At 54.7% G+C, this 18,250-nt stretch overlaps 1 non-coding gene across 1 annotated transcript; it reads left to right on the forward strand.

The window, feature by feature from the left end:
- The first annotated feature begins 275 nt into the window (after positions 1-275).
- On the forward strand, positions 276-349 carry Trnan-guu. Its single transcript has one exon. It is a non-coding gene; the product is annotated as a tRNA-Asn (tRNA).
- Positions 350-18,250: the final 17,901 nt, after the last annotated feature.

Consider the following 18,250-nt stretch of genomic DNA (forward strand, 5'->3'; position numbering starts at 1 on the left):
GGCCGGGTTTCTCGCCGGAAATGGCCCGCGTTTACCGCCCGCCGCGCTGCAGCCACATCGTAAAGCAGCGCCGTTTTTTACTGTTTCGCTCAAACACGAATCGGTGTTTTGTCGGGCACGTTTCGAATCTGCGCGCCGCGGCCTCGGGATGAGCCGAAGCCGAGCCGAGCGGCGCCGAGCCGCGCCGAGCCAAGCGCTGTCGACCCCCACTCCCGAACCCGACCTTCCGGCGACTCACGAGTCAGACGCTACACGGCGGGCCAGCGTGACCGTCAGCCTCCGTGGCGCAATTGGCTAGCGCGTTCGGCTGTTAACCGAAAGGTTGGTGGTTCGAGCCCACCCGGGGGCGCTTTTTTATGCTCGGCGTATATTACGTACCAAGCGTATCGTTTCTTGCTCGGTGGGAAAATACTGTTGCACAGTTGTGCGTTCGCTCTCTTGTTTTCCGGAACAAAATCATTTCATCGCGTCATCGATTCTCCTTGTCATCCATTCTTGAGCCTCCTTGCCTCTCTCTCTCTCTCTCTCTCTCTCTCTCTCTCTCTCTCTCTCTCTCTCTCTCTCTCTCTCTCTCTCTCTGTCTCTTGTCGCCTTCATGAGATCCATGCCTTCTTGTTTATGAATAACCTCGTCGCGACCTTGGATCTGCTCCGTCTAAGCGTGGAGTGGCCCGAGTCGACATTCCATTAGACTAAATACTATCCACTGGTGACGCTGTGAGGCCGGAGGGAGGGCATACAGTATATAGGCCAGCTCGGACCAGACAGGACAAAGGGCCTTCTTGTGTTCGGCCCAACTAACGAAGCCATCGCTCTATCTCTGTCCCTCACGCTAGTTGAGATGTTATCGAGGGAGATTCACTTCTGATTCGGGTGAAGAGACACGCACACACACACACACACACTAACTTCTCTATCATATTGCACGTCAAGTGTCACGGAAGAGGAAAAGTTGGAGAGCGCAGAGAGGGGGAAGGGGGTGGGGGGTGGGGGGTCCTAGAAGTACACAGCCTGGTTGACACTGACGCTCTCTGCTGAACTTGCTGCTGGAGGTGCCGAAACAACGAAGGGAAGCGCTTCGTGATTATCAATTATTTGGCGCGTTGCCAACGTAAATAATGGAAGGATGCGTAGGGCGGCAGACGCGGGCAGACGCGGGCCCCACTGCGCACGCGCGCTGTGTTTTGGGAGAGTCTGGACCCAACGAGGCTCGCCTAGGGTCTCCCGGGGGCGGGGAGCAAACGTGCGAAAATTAGCAGCAAGGAAATGGAGAGGTCTATGCTGCATGCATCTGCCTGCTCGCCTGCCTATGGACTTTTTGTGCAGTTTGTACACAACGTACGAAGTGTACAGAATTGAACATAAATATGGTTCAATTTTTTAAACACTTAAGCAATCTGAATTATTGTCCGCACTCTCAAAACATCACAAACTATTTTAGGCTTCACAAACAAAAGTTTAGCTTGTCATGACAATGCGAGGGGGTATGCACTCGCGTAATAGTCGGTTCACTCTATCTGTAATAGCACGCGTAATAATACGCGTAATAGTCGCGTGATAGCCGAAATTGTCAAAATTTTATCAATTTTGGTGTGTTTTAGGCCGTTTTTAGCTGAATTCCGATCAATTTGTGGCGTAATAGAGCGTAATAGCGTAATAGTCGGTACACAGGTTCAGAGAGCGCATACCCCCTCGTGACAATGTATTTGGAGCATGCACAAGATCATACCAAGGTAATAGTCATTTACGAACTTTTTCTTTGTGTAACAAACGAAATAGTTTGTACCTCACGTGCTCAAAATACTTCGTGAGGTTTTAAGCGTACATACCTATTGTCCCTAACATAGTTCTGGACAATAGTAGTAGACATAGACGAGTCGTGAGTAGGCTTCTCTTCCCAACTCCTCTAAGCAGCTGTTGCTGGAACCGCGATGTTAGCGGCGCTCCACAATCTACTGAAACCGCCTCCTAGAATGGTCCAGAATTAGGAAAGTAATTATGAGGGCCATCGCATTCAAGGGAACTAGTCCTGGGCGATAAGGCGATGGGCGATGGCGCGACGCGCGGTCATTTGTTTCAAGCTGCCAACATAACAAAACGCGGCACGGCGCAGCGCCGCCAACCCCCTAAAGCTTCCCGGGGGCCCTCTTAAGGCTTTCTACTTTTGCGAGTGTTTTCCGCACCCCTGCGCACCCCGCTCCCCCTTCAGGCGGCCTAGCCGTGCTTTGGCAAAAAGTCTGACCCCTTCGCCTCGCAGAGAGTTTGTTTTCTGCAAGGGGAAATCACTGTGAACTTCGGTGTTCAAATTCAATGAATTTCAGTCAAATTTCGATGAATTTTAGTCAAATGACTATGAATTTCAGTCAAATTTCGATGAATTTTAGTCAAACTTCAATGGATTTCAGTCAAATTTCGATGAATTTCAGTGAATTTTACATGTTTGATGAATTTTGGTGTACAAATTTGGCTGGAGTTATTTCCCCTTGGTTTTCTGTCTCCCTGCCCTCATTTGCCTGCGCTATTGTAGCGTGGGGTTTAAACAGTCAAACTTGAAGCGACACTCAAATTTAATGTCATGATTCTTCGGCGGCGTGCTCCCGGAGTCGGCATGGAATTGAAATGACATCAAAGGCGAGGGGGAACAACTCCAAGAGGAGTACACACACAAAAAAGGGAGACGGAGAAAAAAGGCACGGAAAGAATCAAGGACACCCATTCGTGGACCAGGTCAGTAGAATTTTTAATTGTGTCGTGTCCAATTACTGCAAACCCTGCAAATTTTTCTTAACATGTTAAAAAAGTGAAATTTTAAAATTTGCTCCGTTTTTTTCCTACATAAGCAATCTGCTTTTTTGTTTTCGTTTGTTTAAATCAAAGGAATTTTAACCTACAACAAACTTTGTAAAAAAAAAATTAAAAAAATTAAAAAATTGCCCCTTTTTAATCTTTTTTTTAATTGAAGGAAACGCCGCCAAGGTTCGGCAAAAGAGAGATGCGCTGCGAATAATGTGAGGCACGCGTAGCCGCGAGGCGAGGTGCCGCGTTTCGTGTCGATAACCAGCGTCCTTGTCACACGCCCGGCGCTAGCCTAGAAGACAAGCTCATGTCGTCCCACTCGGCGGTCACGGCGCTCTATTATTAGGCAGGCTTGCCAACCTGACAGACCTTAATTCGCTGGACTGGATCGATGGCTGATTGTGGGCAATTAACGGAAGAGGCTCTCGGGGGATTCGCGGCGTGTTGTTGGTACAACGATCAGCCACGGCCGCGCGGGGCCACGAAAACGACCTGTTTCTTGAATGACAGTGCACAGTGGGCCAAAATGCAAGACGCATTTTCAGCTCTAGACTTGCTAAATGGGACACGAACCGAACGTGTGACCCCTGGATTGCTCTCCGAACGAGGAATCCATTGGTGGGGTCACAAGTTCGGTCAGAGTCCGATTTAGCGACTCTGGAGCTCAAAACGCGTCTAGAATTTTGACCGCCTCCACCGGTCTTCTGGCCCGCTGTGCAGTGTAGGCCCGCGCTTGGCCTTGCCGTGCCTTGCCTTATCGCCAAAGTTAAGACATGCTCTCGCTTTTCTTTGCGAGCGACATAGATTTTTTTTTCATACCTATCCGAGATAATCCCCTGCTGACTCGGGGAAAGTTTTGTTGGTAGTGGAGGGCGTGGCCGTATACCGCGCCGGACTGCCTGGACTGCCGGCAGGTCTGAGGGGCGGCGGCGGACTCACTACAGGGAGGGCCGCCTGTCTATAGCGCTGCCACTCCAACTGACCTCCCCCCCCCCTCCCCCTTCTAGTGTCGTCACGCTGATACGAACAAATGGGAAGATCATCGACAGCGGAACAGATGTGCTGCAATTAAAGACGCGTGAGGCCTCCCTCCCCTCCTCCCCCCCTCTCTCTCTCTCTCTCTCTCCCTCCCTCCCTCTCGACCACTGGAACCAACCATCAAAATCGGAAACCAGGCCAATTAAAAGATCCGCCATAAATGTGCGGCCGAAATGAACATCCCCGCCGCCCCCCCACGCTGCAGACCGATTCCGAGAGTCGTCGCTCTGTCTCTCTCGCACTCATGGGGCGTCCCGTACAGGTGCGAGAGAGACAGAGCGACGAGAGCGACTAGCGCTGCTACTGGCAGTTTCAGTTTCCATTGAAGGGGAAGGAAGAATCGGGAGAGGAAACTGCCCTGAACCGCGCGCACCATTCTCCCAAGTTTCGCGATCCCGGCGGACGGACGGACAGACAGACAGACAGACAGACAGACAGACAGACAGACAGACAGACAGACAGACAGACAGATAGACAGATAGACAGACAGACGCAGATGTCCACACGGGCACGCATGAAACCGAACCGTAGGAAACGACTCACGCCCCCTAGGTTGAAAAACAAACGCCTTCCCTCTACAACAATAATCAATTGCCCCCTTCTTCCTCTCCATCCCCCCTCTCCCCATCCCCTCCCTGACCCTCCCTCTGTCCTTGTGTACAACCTCCCCTGGGCCACCAGAAACAGCGCCAGAGCAGGGGAGGCAGGCAAGACGGGCGAGCCACATTTTGAAAATGGACCCGGCTTGAAGCCGGGCTTTCTGCTTGCAGTGACCCAGCACTATGAAGCCGAATAAAATGGGTGGTAAAACAAAGTTTGCTCGTTGGCGAATTTATATCCGCGGTCGGTCCCCGGACAGGGCCGCCGGGGGCTGCCAACTTTTCAGGAGGAAGTGTGTTGGCTGAGAAAATACCGGTGGACGGTTCGAACGAGTCGCCACCTCTACCGCACAGTGGGCCAGAAGACCGCTGGAGGCGGCCAAAATTCTAGACGCGTTTTGAGCTCCAGAGTCGCTGAATGGGACTCGAACTGAACGTGTGACCCCACCAATGGACTCCTCGTTCGGAGAGCAATCCATTTGGTGGGTTCACACGTTCGGTTCGAGTCCCATTTAGCGACTCTGGAGCTCAAAACGCGTCTGGAGTTTTGGCCGCCTCCACCGGTATTCTGGCCCACTGTGCGCCGCGCCGTGCCGGCTCGTGTGAGAAAGAACAACACAGCCGGGCGAGCCTTAGGCGAGCCGCCAGGTAGGCAAACACAGCACTGCCAACTTATAATCAAATTCATAATTACGCCATAATGAATTCACGGTGTCGGAGCGACAAAGGCGCAGTCCATCAAGCGATTGGCGAGCGGGGCGAGGTGTGCCAGCGGACTGAGAGTCGTTTTCGTCGCTCTGTCTCTCTCGCACCCATACGGGACTCCCCACGAGTGCGAGAGAGACAGAGCGACTCTCGGAATAAGTCTCCTGGCGTGTCGAACTGTCTCCCTTTTTCCACCTCGCTGCTCGCGTCGTGAATTAATCCCGGGCTCCTTGATAGGAACGTTTAGCTTGCTTCACTCGGCCTGCGGTTTTGCAGTGGCGTGGCGGGGCGTGGCGGGGCGTGGCGGGGCGTTGCCCTCCTGCGGTTTTAGCAGTGGCGCGACGTTTTCCGCGTTTTGCTCCACTGCGGTCATTCTGCATGCCGGGATTTTGGCACAGGGGCGGTGCCCCCCGCTCTCTCTCTCTCTCTCTCTCTCTCTCTCTCTCTCTCTCTCTCTCTGAAAGGCGCGTCATAAAAGACGCCCGGGAAGTGTGCAACCCGCATAATATGGCCGGCCAGTGCGGCCAACGGCTTGGCGCCAAAATCCCAGTCGAGCTGGCCGAAGGCGACTTCTGTATATCCTCCCCCGCCGCCGCGCCGGCGAGGTTATGCGTTCGTTTCCCCAGGTTGGCGACACGCTGAAAATCACAACGGAAACTTGCAGTGACGAGCTGGGGCACCGCCTTGTCAAGTTGGCAGCGCGGTGTGTCCACATCATGGAACTTGCAAAGGCACCGCCACTGCGCGGTGACGAACTCGAAGCAACGCCGTGAACGCAGGGCGGCGCAGGGCGGTCAACTTGGCCAAGCAGGCGAGGTGCGCGACTGCACTGTACGTGGCGAACAGTGCTGTCACACTGGGAGGAAAGGGTTGGACAGTGGACCAGAAGACCGTTGCAGGCGGCCAAAATCCCGGACGCGTTTTGAGCTCCGGAGTCGCTAAATGGGACTCGAATCGAACGTGTGACCCCACCAATGGATTGCTCGTTCGGAGAGCAATCCATTGGTGGGGTCACACGTTCGTTAGATTAGGTTAGGTGCTTAGCGACGCTGGAGCGTCTAGAGTTTTGGCCGCCGCAACCGGTCTTCTGGCCCACTGTGCGGCCACGCTTTCGACGCGGGCGCGTCGTGGGAGTTTTCGCCTCCGTGTGTGGCAGTGGCGAGGCAGTGGCGAGGCAGGCGAAGCAGGGAAGATCGGTCGTAAACAAGGCCGCATCGATCCGCGCCGATCGGCATATTGTTTCGTGACCGAGCACCGTTTGCCGCTGATACATCCGAACCACGCCAACCAACCTTGTTTAGTTTCGCAGGAGTTCGGTGACCGAACCAGCGCAGCCGCCCAATTGGCGGTGACCTCAAAACAATGATACTGGAAGCACAACAAAAAACGGGCAAAATTGTAGACGCGTTTTGAGCTCCAGAGTCGCTAAACAGGCCTCGAGCCGAACGTGTGTGACCCCACCAATGGATTCCTCGTTCGGAGAGCAATCCATTGATGGGGTCACACGTTCAATTCTACTCTGGAGCTCAAAACGCGTCTTTGACCGCCTCCACCGGTCTTCTGGCCCACTGTGCAATGTGCCGCCAACGCCCTCTGCCGGAAGTAATTAACGGCGATGGCGGCCGCCAGTGTGTCAGCCATTTTGTCAGGCCGCCGTTTTAGGTGTAACCCGATACACTCTGCTTTACGAGGCCCACTTGTTGTTTTTTCGGCCGACTTTTTCATGAAGGCTTTTGTGATGTGGCCCGATTTGTTTGACCGTGCATGACGCGTGGGAATAGGATTGGGTTATAAACCGCTTGGTGGTGCAGCCCGCCGGCCGGTCAAATGGGCCCTGTGGAACGCAGCAGTCACATAACCTGACACAACCTCACACATCACAGTGGAGCAGTCGTCGGAAAGGGCAGCGAACTCCTTTTCTCCCTTATCTCCTACAGTTGCTTTTATTTGACCTCGAAAATATCAATAAAGCTGGCAAGTTATCGCCGACTGAGACAGTTTGAGGCAACGCAGCGTCTGATAATGGTAGCGATACCCCCACTCCACCACCACGCCAATGCCTGTCGCTTGGCGCCGTCCGACGCCCTGACGCCACTGTGGAAGCTTCAACCATAAAACCATGCCTCTGGTAATTTATTTTGTTTCCCTCCAGTTGGCAAGAGTGTCTGAGTGACTTTGCGCGCCCCCTTTGGCTCCCTTGGCCCCGCACCGCGAGGCCCCACGGCCCCACGCAAGGCGTCCGACCTCATCAACTTCAAGTCCCGCCTGCTGTGCTCGAGATTATTTTTAAAAATCTGAAACTCAGCAGCGTTTCAGGCACGACTTGCAGTATATTTTTGGGGACTCTGCGAGCACAACTCCAGGGCTGTTCAAGCACAACAACGATGTGTGATGTTGCTTTCTTTCGCAGGCACTCGCCGACCTGAATTCCAATTTCTCTCACCGTCCGTGGCTTATTGTTCGATGCCGTTCCTTGTTTGCCAACAGGTGAGCTGTCACAACACACGTCTCCGAGGAGTCACTGACAAGTCATCTGTGAGGACTGGCAAGGCACTGTAAGGCACCGGCCATTGTTTTTGCCGTGGCTCAGTCTCGTTCCTCGCCGGCCTTGAATCCTATACCGATTAGCTCGCGACCGCGACGGTCGCGGGTTCGAATACCAACTCGCAGTTTTTTGTTTCCTCCGGCTGATCCGCCCCCACCTCTTTCGGAAGCAGGAAAGACTTTGCCGCTTATTTCGGCTGGTTGCCCGGCCCGCTTTATTTATACAATTATGGTAAGTGGTTTCCACGCTGAATCCATGAATAGCTTGCATTTTTTATTTTTCTCGGGCCCTCCAGTTGGTCAAAGTGTTGCCCCGGCTCTGCGCAGTGGGCCAGAAGACCGGCGGAGGCGGCCGAAACTCTAGACGCGTTTTGAGCTCCAGAGTCGCTAAATGGGACTCGAACCGAACGTGTGACCCCACCAATGGATTCCTCGTTCGGAGAGCAATCCATTGGTGGGGTCACACGTTCGGTCCGAGTCCAATTTGGCGACTCTGGAGCTGAAAACGCGGCCGGGACTTCTGGCCCACTGTGTGCTGCCTGCTGCCCCTTGACCGCCACAGGTAGGCAGCCTGCAGTGACCTTGTGGGCGGACTGGCGGTAGGCTGCGCGGCTGCTTGGCTGGCTGCTTGGCTGCGCGGCGCGCGTGGCTGCCAGCGCGGTCTGTGCGGCGGGCGGCCGCTCGCCGGCAGGCAGCCGCCAGGCGGTAACGCCTCTCCCCCTCCCCTCCCGGCTGGCTGGCTGCTCGGGCTGGCCGCCACCCAGCGAGCGATTCCCTCATCATGCTCAGTTGCCGCTCCGAGCCGGCTCAGTCCACACCGCCGCCGCGGCGACCGCGCTGCGAAAACCAAGACCCGCGGCGCGTCGTCTGCTTTGGGCCGATCTGCCGAGCGTCGCGCAGCGTCGCGACGACGGTGACGTCAGTGTGTGTGTGTGTGTGTGTGGAGTGCGTCGTCTGCTGGATACCGCCTTTTCATCAAGTTCCGCCGGTGAATGATTCACCGCAAGCGGCGGCCAGAATCAAAGTGTACAGTGCTCCAGTGTGATAGTGCAGTGTGGTGACGTCGTTTTTCGTGGGAAAGATAAAATCTTTCTGTTTTATTTGAAAGTGAGTGGTTGGAGAGAATGTCGCCGGCCTTATTTGGATACCTTTGCCTCCTCGACCGGCGATAACGCGAGTTTGGATTTACCTGAGAATCTGAGGTGAGTTTCGGCCCGGCACTCCGCGGCCTGCGAGTTTTCGCCGTCGCCGGGAGTCGAACCCGGTGCGTTGCGCGCGGCGGTTTGAGCTTCGCGCCAGAAGACCGGTCGAGGCGGCCAAAATTCAAAACGCGCTTTGAGCCCGAGAGTCGCTCAAGGGGACTCGAATTGAACTTGTGACCCCACCAATGGATTGCGCTCCGAACGAGGAGTCACACGTTCGTTTCGAGTCCTGTTTAAGCGACTCTGGAGCTCAAAACGCGTCTTGAATTCTGGCCGCCTCCACCGGTCTTCTGGCCCACTGTACGCCGTGCCACATTCACATTCCCATTCAAAGTCTCGCCCAGATCAGCGGCAGTCCGATGCCGTCTCTCTCGCTCTGGCGGGGCGTCCCTAGGGGGTGCGAGAGAGACAGGCAGCCGGATGCAATTTGCCTTTTTTTGCGTCCTCGGGGCCCTTAAGCCCCTTAGCGCCATGTGGCTGCGCGTCCTGCGCGACGTTGCGCGTCCTTGGTTGCGACACTGCGATTCGCATCCGGGTGCCGAACGGCCTCGCTCTGTCTCTCTCGCACTCACGGGGCGTCCCGTCGGGGTGCGAGAGAGACAGCGCGGCGAAAACGACTCTCAGTGTGCCGCCTGCGCGGCCCTGCGCGGCCGGCCGGCGGATCGGATCCTCCGGTGCCGGCGTCCCAAGACGCCTCTCGAGATGCTGAGGATGCACGCACACTGGCGCACATTCGTACACTCACACACACACGCTCGCGCACGCCGGCCGGGCTAGCCGGCAAGGCAGAGCGCGCGCGGCGTTGCCAGGCGTTGCCGTGCCGGCGGGCTGGCCGTAGAGGCCGGCCGAGGCCGGGCTCTCCGACCACCGACTCTCCGGCCGGTCTAAATGCTCTCCCGGGCTGCGTCCGTGGCGAGGCCGTCGAGGCCCCGCCGCTCTCCGCGGCCCGAGCGAGCGGCGTGCGCCGAGCACCGGAGCAGCCAGGCAGTAAAAAACACTTGGGCGCTCTTCGGTTAGGTCTTCACGTGCCGCTGCGCCATGATGCGCGCTGACCGGTTCGTGTTCTTCCCCCTCTCCTCTCTCTCTCTCTCTCTCTCTCTCTCTCTCTCTCTCTCTCTCTCTCTCTCTCTCTCTCTCTCTCTCTCTCTCTCTCTCTCTCTCTCTCTCTCTCCCCCTCCACCGTGTACGGTAACGCTCTAACGAACGGGATGGCTTTAATTGGGGTGGAATTTTCGGACCGCTTTCCCGTCCCGGCCGCGTTTTGGCAGTGTAGGGGTAATGCGACTTTCAATTAGGGCCAGGTTGAACGGCACGGCACTGATAAGCGCGCGGTCTAGTCGGAAATTTGTTGATAACGACGTTGTGGAGTTGGTTGGCTCTCGGCCCTCTCGGCGCAGGCGGGGGCCGAACCCGCCAACAGGTTTGACGGGCAGGCGGCGGGGATCGAATCCGCACCCCCGGTGGCGTCAGCGGCCGAAACCCTAGACGCGTTTTGAGCTACAGAGTCGCTAAACAGGACTCGAACCCAGCGTGTGACCCCACCAAGGGATTCCTCGTCCAGAGAGCAATCCATTGGTGGGGTCACACGTTCTGTTCGAGTCCCATTTAGCGACTCTGGAGCTCAAAACGCGTCTAGAGTTTCGGCCGCCTCCACCGGTCTTCTGGCCCACTGTGCGCCGCCGCGCCGCCTCGCGCAGCCTCGCGATGAATGGGTCTTGATGTGACACGGCATGACCTCGTTCCGATCGACGGCGTGGTGCCGCGGCGGTGGAGGTCACGATGACGAACACCATGTCCGAAGTGCGGCGGCTCTGAGTCACGCCGCGACGCTATGCGCTGACGCCATGCCCAGCGATTCAGCCGCCGCGCTGTCTCTCTCGCACTCGTGGCGCTGTCCGGAAGCGTGCGAGAGAGACAGAGCGACGTCGTCTGAATCCGGCCGGACGGGGCGCTGCAGACCGTAAGAGTCATCTTCGTCGCTCTGTCTCTCTCGCACTCGTGCGGCGTTCCGCGTCGGTGCGAGGGAGACAGTCGGCTGAGGCGAAATGAGCTCGCGTTCCTGGAAGGCGCGGCGTCAGCGCCGGGTGTCGGCCGGCCGACCCGGCGGCCAGCCCGTCCTGCAGGTGCGTACTCGTGCCGGCCAGGCGGCCTCGGTGGCCTTCCAGTGTACCCGCTGGCGCCGCGTGCGGTACGCGCTTGTCCGGCTTCGCGGTTTCGCGCCCGGCACACTGATTCCGAGAGCCGTTTTCGCTCTGTCTCTCTCGCACTCACGGGGCACCCCTTTAGGTGCGAGAGAGACAGAGCGACGATAGCGGCTCTGCAGCTGCACGGTGGCCACGCCACCGCAGGGGCGGATCCAGGGGGAGGGGCGGTGGGGGCGTTGGCCACCCTGAAGGTAGTCGAAAAGCCGCACTTAGCTGCTGCAAGCGCTGTAAGCAGGCAGCTTTTCCTACAGCCACCCTGGACCCGCCCTCGCTCCACCGACTGCCCTTGTAGCGCCACGTAGAGTCCTCTACAGTGTGTCTCCTACACCGCGCTGCGGCCAACGAGTACCCCAGTGTACCAGCGCCATTGCTGGGTGCAGCCCGCTGCCTCGGCCCCCGCGGTCCCTTTTGGGATTTCGCTTCCTGGCTTCATTTCGCCTATTATCGGCGTCCCCCCCCCCTCCTTCCGCTCCGTTCTTTCCGCCCCCCTCCCCCTCGGTGTGATGGCGGTCGCGGAATCTTTTCAGCCAGCTGTCTCGCCGCGTCGAGTCGAAAGCAGACCAAAAAGCGACCCCCTCGACGAGCCCGACGCGGAGCGGGTCTCGGTCGCGACAGTGTGGTGGTCTCGACAGCGCCGTGGCGGCAGCGCCTCGCCTCGCACCCCCCGACCCGACCCGACCCGACCCGACCCGACCCGACCCGACCCGTCGAATCTTTGACGTATGGCGCGGCGTCGCGTCTCTCTCTCTCTCTCTCTCTCTCTCTCTCTCTCTCTCTCTCTCTCTCTCTCTCTCTCTCTCTCTCTCTAACTGCTAGTTGTTTTCTCACGCCAGCGCGAGCGAGACGCCGCCGCCGATCGAAACAAATGTTTTGGCAAGGTTCGATTAATCTGGGTGAAAACTTCTACGCTCAAAATATCTGCCAGCAACCCCCTTCCAAAAAATTTGAATCCAAAAAGCGTTGCCGAGAAAAGGTGCAAATAAATTTGCTGCTTAAAATGCAGTGCAAAAAAATGTGCTGCTACGTAAAACTGTTTTTTTAAATGCAACTTTTTTTTCTTGAAGCTGAAAACACGTCGTATCATGATGTTTAATTGCGGTTTAAATTACACACTGCTACGTGGGTGTCACCGAGGAACAGGCGAGCCATGATGTAATGGAGCGTACTACTGTACAGTGCAGTACAGTACGGAAAGTACGCACACTGAAAATTGAATGGCAAGACTGATGGCCAAAATTTGGTGAGACAAAAAAGTCTCGCCATTTTTTGGCGAGAAACAAAAGTCTCGCCATTTTTTTGGCGAGAAACTAAAGTCTCGCCATTTTTTGGCGAGAAACAAATGTCTCGCCAAAATATGGCAATAATTGCAACCCCACTCTATTGTGATACTGAGGAAATATATCCCAATCAAGATCACTCTGGTAAACACTCACTAACTACAGTCTTTCAATACTCAAGTTGAAAATAATACAGGAAGCTATCACTTCAGATATGAAAATATTATGTTAGGTTATATGATGTGAATGTGGTTTGCGTCAGCAATATGGCTGTGCGATTATTGTCCAAAATCGAAATCGACCGATTATTGAAATAATCGAAAAGCCGACCGATACGATGCTTGGTAACGGCAATCGAAACAAGGCCGATTAATCGACAAAAAACGATTAACGAATTATCAATAATCGAACATTAGCGATAATCGCCCTCAATCAATTGTTTCTGCCCAATAAATGAATAAAACTGAAAAGAAATAGAATTCGTAAAGCGTAACATGGTCCACAGTTAACGTTTTCAAGTACAGTGCAAGATTGTCAGGTCTCTGTTTTGTAAACAACAATGAATGTAATCAATAACCGTTTCAAAATATTAATCGGTTGAAAATCGGCCACCGATTTTAATCGTCAAAAGTTCGATTACCGAGCATCGAATCGGTCCACAAAAAATAATCGTCGATTACTAAAATAATCGGAAATCGATTTCGATTATTTGATAATCGCACAGGCCTAGTCAGCAAAGCGTTGCCCAACTATTTACTTTTTTTTGTCATCGTTTAAAAAGACATGGTCCAGTGGGAGGTCTCTTTCAGTGTCCATGTAGTTAGAGATAATGTCTTTAATAAGAGGCCTAAACAAGCGACATCATGATGACACAAGTTCTTACTCTCTCCTTTGACTTATTTCCAATCCCCAGCTTAACCTTGCTGCATTGGGCATTGTTGGAGGTTCCATGGACAGAACTCGGTTAATAAACTCGAGTTAAGAAAGTTCTGTGCACTATCTAGCCCTCTCCGTTTCGCCGTCTCCATGGACAAAATGCAAAGTACAGCAGCAGCACTTTAAATCGCCAACACAGATATAATAAAGAAAACATTTAGTGCACAGCAACAGGACTGCCATGTTGAAATTCATTTGTTGTCCCGTTGTGTTGTCTGCTACAGTAGCATTGTTTTGCGGTAGTGCCAACCTGCACTGCCTTCCAAAAGTAATTTTACAAGTAACGAAAAAAATGTATAGGTTGGCACTACGCAAAACAAATGCTACTGTAGCAGACGACACAATGGCAGTCCTGTTGGTCCTGTGCTGTGTTGCTTGTCTGTACTAAAATGTTTTCTTTATTATATCTGTGTTGGCGATTAAAGTGCTGCTGCTGTACTTTGCATTTTGTCCAGTGGAGGACGGCGAAACGGAGAGTGCTAGATAGTGCACAGAACTTTCTTAACTCGGTTTATTAACCGAGTTCTGTCCGTCCATGGAACCTCCAACATGCCCAAGTGCAGCAAGGTTAGCTGGGGATTGGAATAAGTCAAAGGAGTGAGTAAGAAAATGTGTCATCATGGATGGCGCTTTGTTTAGGCCTCTTATTAAAGACATTATCTTTAACTACATGGACACTGAAGAGACCTTTTAGGATCTGACTCACTGGACCAATGTCTTTTTAAACGATTACAAAAAAAAAGTAAATAGTTGGGCAACGCTTTGCTGACGCAAACCAAATTCACATAATATAACCTTACATTAAATTTAATAACGAAAGTGATAGCTTCCTGTATTATTTTCAACTTGAGTAATTGAAAGACTGTAGTTAGTGATGTGTTTACCGGAGTGATCTTGACTGGGATATATTTCCCAGTTCAAATAGAGTGGGGGTTGCAATTATTGCCATATTTTGGCGAGACATTGTTTCTCGCCAAAAAATGGGAGACTTTAGTTTCTCGCCAAAAAAAATGGTGAGACTTTGTTTCTCGCCAAAAATTGGCGAGACTTTTTTTCTTTCCCCTAGGTTGGAATGAATTCTGACCTTTGACTTTTCAGTGCACGGACTGCTCCGCTGTGCTCTTGATTGTTCGAGTTGAAACCGCCCAGCCCGTCCAGGCAAAAAAGGAGGACATACCAGCCTGACTTCTGTCGTAAGTGGAAGGCGCAATTCGGGTACCACCACACTTGGAAAAAGTATCGAAGAAATCCTATGAAAATTGCGATCTAACGGAGGAGTTTCGACGGAAAATTTCCAAAAGTGCCGTTTATTTTTCCAAGGAAAAATAAAGTAAATTTTTTGTACGATACTCGCCAAAATAAAAACCCTTTCTTATTGAGACATTTGAGGTTTTGAAATTTTTCAAAGATCAGAGTGGTATTGTGGAAAGAGTAATGGACTGGCGAAGTTCCCCATAGGAATCTGGCGGCGTGCGCTGCAGAGCATCGTCGCGTGACGCGACACTGTGTGTGTGTATGTGTGTGTGTGTGTGTGTGTGTGTGTGCAGCGGGGCGCAGTGTGTGTAGTATTTCGGGGCCTTGACGGTCCCAGTCGAGTGTTATTCCAAGAGGCGTTGACTGTTATCCCCGGGCTGATCAATGCTTGCCCTGTGCCTACACTGCCTCCTACACCCGGTCCGACACCCCACTGCAAGTCTGCATCGGCCTGTATCAGCGGCGGGGCCGTGTATCTCTCTCTGTTGGACGTCAGGCAAGATTAAGAGGTAGTTAGGTGGGCCGGGCGGGCGGCCCAGCCTTTCGGGCCCCTCGTTCTAGAGGGTGGAAATACACGTCGAGGGGTTGGCTCGGCTCGGCTCGGCTCGGCGCGGTCCAGGAAATGGTGCCACCAATCGTCAGCGCAACGCGGGGGAGCGAGCGTGTCGTTTTCGTCGCTCTGTCTCTCTCGCACTCACGGGGCGGCCCGTGGAGGTGCGAGAGAGACAGAGCGACTCCGGTAGTCAGTCTGCCGCTGCCTGCAAGGGTGGTTTCCGCGCAGCGCGGCGCCCTCGTCGCTCCGTCTCTCTCGCACTCGAGCGGCCGACCCGCAGGGGTGCGAGAGAGACGGAAGACCGCCCTGAATGGGCTGCCGCGGCCGCGCCGGCCACGCACCCCTCGAACAAACACACGCCCCGTCGGCGTGCCGTGCGCATGCCGCCGGCCGGCCGAGGGATCGTTGAAGAATCTCCCCGACTCGGCACTTTGGGGTCATCAGCGTTCTGAATTTGGGCTTCATTACCGTGTCGGCATCGCAGGGGCGCCAGCACGTGCCTCTGTGTGTGCGTGTGTGTGTGTGTCTGTCTGTCTGTCTGTCTGCTCTCTCTCTCTCTCTCTCTCTCTCTCTCCTCTCTCTCTCTCTCTCTCTCTCTCTCTGCCCCGAAAAACGCGGCGCGGAATGCGTGCGTCTCGAAGGAAGGCACGCCCCCCTTTTTTCTTTCTTTCCCCCTTGCCTCGGCGGCTCTCGCATTTCCCTTTTTAAAGGGGGGGGCCCCCCCTGTTTTCCGTTTTTTCGGTGGTAAATGGGAAAGGGCGATTTTTGTTTTTGCCACACAGGCCTTTTTGGCGTTTTTGCCCCCCCCCAATGGAAGGGGGCCAAAGACCGGGGGAAAAGGCGGCCCCCCCGCTTTTTGAGCTCCAGAGTCGCTAAATGGGACTCGAACCGAACGTGTGACCCCACCAATGGGTTGCTCGTTCACTGTTACTACATGCGGTGCTGTTCCAGTGTGGTGCCTGCTGAGTGGCATCGGTTTTCGGGACTTGTATGTGTGTGTGTCGTCACTCGTCCAAGTTACATTGGTTTGCTCTACGCGCGTAAATGAATGCATGTGTGTGTGTGTGTGTGTGTTCCTGAGAGAGACAGATTGTGCCTGTTCAAGTTGTCGGCGTCTCTGTCACACTCATTGCAGTGCGACCCGCCCGCCGCGCGTGGTTGAAGTGTCGAGTCCTGAATATGAAGGCACCACGCGTGCGCCGTGGGGGGTGTGTGGGTTTTGTGTGTGTGTGTGTGTGTGTGTGTGTGTGTGTGTGTGTGTGTGTGTGTGTGTGGCATTGCTAGTCATGACATGGGCTGCATAATACCGTAAGAGCGGAAATGCTGCTGGGGTTGGAGGCGTTTTGAGTGGCGAGCAGAAGTATATCATTGGGTCACTTGAATGCGGCGCCGATTATTCGCACGCGGGTCCTTCTGCCTGTCTGTCTGTCTGTCTGTCTGTCCGTCTGTGTGTCTGTTTGTGTGTGTGTCTGCCTGTGTGTCTGTCTGTCTGTTTGCCTGTCTGTCTGTTTGCCTGTCTGTCTGTCTGTCTGTCTGTCTGTGTGTATGTCTGTCCGTCTGCTGTTTTTTTTTAAATTCTTATTTTTAGCTGGAACGGAATTGCCGTGGAGCAGTGATTGGGTGGTCCGCTGGTTTTGCGGACGGAGGCCATCCCCGTCCCGGTCGGTGTTTGCGCGCCGAGAGTAAAAACCCGTCGAAAAGTCCGGGCGAAAGGCATGGCCGGCCAGGCGCGGCCAGGGAAGACCCTTTGGAAGGGCGCGACGCCGCGCGGCCAGAGGGCAGGGGATGTCCGGGGCAAACAGAGGGCGGTGTGCCATCAGCGGGAGATATTGGAAACCTAGCCATTTTTAACGCGTTGTTTTAGAGAAGATTTTTCATAAGCTGTCAAGCAGCTTCACTGGTAAAACTAAAGCGTAGTATTACCCACTGTTTTCAAGCGTAATCAGTTTACGCTTGAAATCAAGCGTAACAGGCTCATCCGCCAAGATTTCCCCCTATTAAAGCAGGGGGGAATTCTAGCCTATGCTTGATTTCAAGCGTAACGTCTTCAAGCATAACTTTATGCTTGACTCAAGCATAGAGTTACGCTTTAGTTTTACCAGTGTTGAAACAACTGAACTTAAATTTTGCAAAGTCAAGATTTTTTTTCGGGGGAGCGAGATCGATGCGTCAGTGGTTTGAATCCCAATATCGTGTTTCTTTAATTTTATACTTTTAAATTTTTGTTCGCTACTTTTTGAGGGCGCCAGGATCACAGGTGTGAATGGAGGGTGCAATGCGGTCCTCGTGAAGGGCAACGGACCCGGCCTGGTCCGGCTCGGCTCGGCCGGCCCGGCTCGGCCCGGCTGGTCGCTCATTGAGCGTTGGGCGGCGTTGCCATACTTCTTGGCGCACTTCGCGGCCCTTCTGGTGTCTCGGGGGGCAAACCAGTGACGCCCCCGTCGCGTCGTGCCGTCCGCCAGGTGGGTGGCGTCCGAATGGCGGCGCCACCGCGTCTGTGCGGCCCGGCGCACAGTGGGCCAGAGGACCGGTGGAGGCGGCCAAAACCCGGACGCGTTTTGGGCTCCAGAGTCGCTGAATGGGACTCGAACTGAACGTGTGACCCCAAATGGATTGGTCTCCGAACGAGGAATCATTGGTGGGGTCACACGTTGGGTTTCAGCCTTTAGGACTCTGGAGCTCAAAACGCGTCTCGAGTTTTGGCCGCCTCCACCCGTCTTCTGGCCCCCTGTGCGGCGACGGTATCGGTACTGGCCGTGCCGGTCAAAGCGCAGCGCGCAGCGCCGGAGTGGCTGCCATTCTATCCGTTCTATCCTTCCATGGCGGCTGGCTTGCAGTGGGGCCCGCGGCGTGTCCGTCTATCCTCCCCGGGGCGCCATCCCCGCGGTGGTTTAGCGACGGGCCCCGCCAACAACACCACTCCGGCGAATAGCTGCAGGAAGCGGCGGACCTTGTAGGCGGCGCTGTGTGTGTGTGTGTGTGTGTGTGTGTGTGTGTGTGTGTGTGTGTGTGTGTGTGTGTGTGGAGCGAAAATACGCCCCGCGGGACCCGGGCCTTCGCGGGCTTCGGGGGGGGGGTGGGGGGCGCCATGGAAGCGCGGGCAGGGCAGGGCAAGCCGGCTGAGGCTGGCTGAGGCTTCCAGG

Source organism: Thrips palmi, unplaced genomic scaffold (genome assembly GCF_012932325.1).
Source record: "Thrips palmi isolate BJ-2018 unplaced genomic scaffold, TpBJ-2018v1 HiC_scaffold_18, whole genome shotgun sequence".
In the NCBI taxonomy this organism is placed as follows: Eukaryota; Metazoa; Arthropoda; class Insecta; order Thysanoptera; family Thripidae; genus Thrips; species Thrips palmi.